At 47.2% G+C, this 684-nt stretch overlaps 1 protein-coding gene across 2 annotated transcripts in view; it reads right to left on the bottom strand.

Moving 5' to 3' along the window:
* ABCB9 (ATP binding cassette subfamily B member 9) overlaps positions 1 to 684 on the bottom strand; it is a 13,224-nt gene that overhangs the window by 3,292 nt on the left and 9,248 nt on the right. The gene's annotated exons all lie outside the window — the stretch shown is intronic.

Below are 684 nucleotides of genomic sequence, written 5' to 3'. Positions count from 1 at the left end.
ATAAAAGTGCCATTAACCAAGATATAGAAGTGCTCAACGTGAGCTTCCAGTGAGGATGCCAATGTCAGGGTTGTCCAGTTTGCATCTTCTGCTGGAAAGCCATCTTGCAGGAAAGAAACCCGATGCAAATGCTGGCACGTTGGCATCTGGGGTGGGCTTCCCCTCCTAAAGCCCGCTGTGCTTTTGCTCCAAATCTGTTATTCCCATCATTGTTTGCTTTCCCCAGAATGGAAGACCAGTTGCTGGGATAAGTCAAGCTGGGGAGACCTTCTCCCAGGCCCTTGCTGATTTTCCTTTCAAGGCCAGTAATCACACTTGGGCCGTGTGAATGAGCCCTCTTGCATCTTTTAATCCCAAATGAGCAAGTTAGGGATGTAACTGCTGCAATTCCTTAATTGCTTAGCAACAGCCTCCCTGTCCTGCCTTCCAGCCATGGCTGCTCACTCTCATGTTCGGCTGCTTTATCAAACCCTTGATATTGGAATAAATCGAACCTTTGAAACTATTACTCAGAACTGTGCATGAAGAGAGCCAGGGGGACACGATCACATTTTAATTGACTTCTCCCCATGTTCCTAACAGCACACCAGGCTTTCTAAACTGAAAGACTTGCTTGGCCTTTGATTTTCGCTCTGTACCGGCAGGGAATGTAAATTAGTCACAGTGACTTTGGCTTTCCAGCCT

The sequence above is a fragment of the Corvus brachyrhynchos genome, unplaced genomic scaffold (assembly GCF_000691975.1).
Source record: "Corvus brachyrhynchos isolate BGI_N302 unplaced genomic scaffold, ASM69197v1 scaffold114, whole genome shotgun sequence".
NCBI classification, from domain to species: Eukaryota; Metazoa; Chordata; class Aves; order Passeriformes; family Corvidae; genus Corvus; species Corvus brachyrhynchos.
The sequence above is the reverse complement of the archived record's forward strand: the minus strand, read 5'-3'. Positions and strand labels throughout refer to the sequence as shown.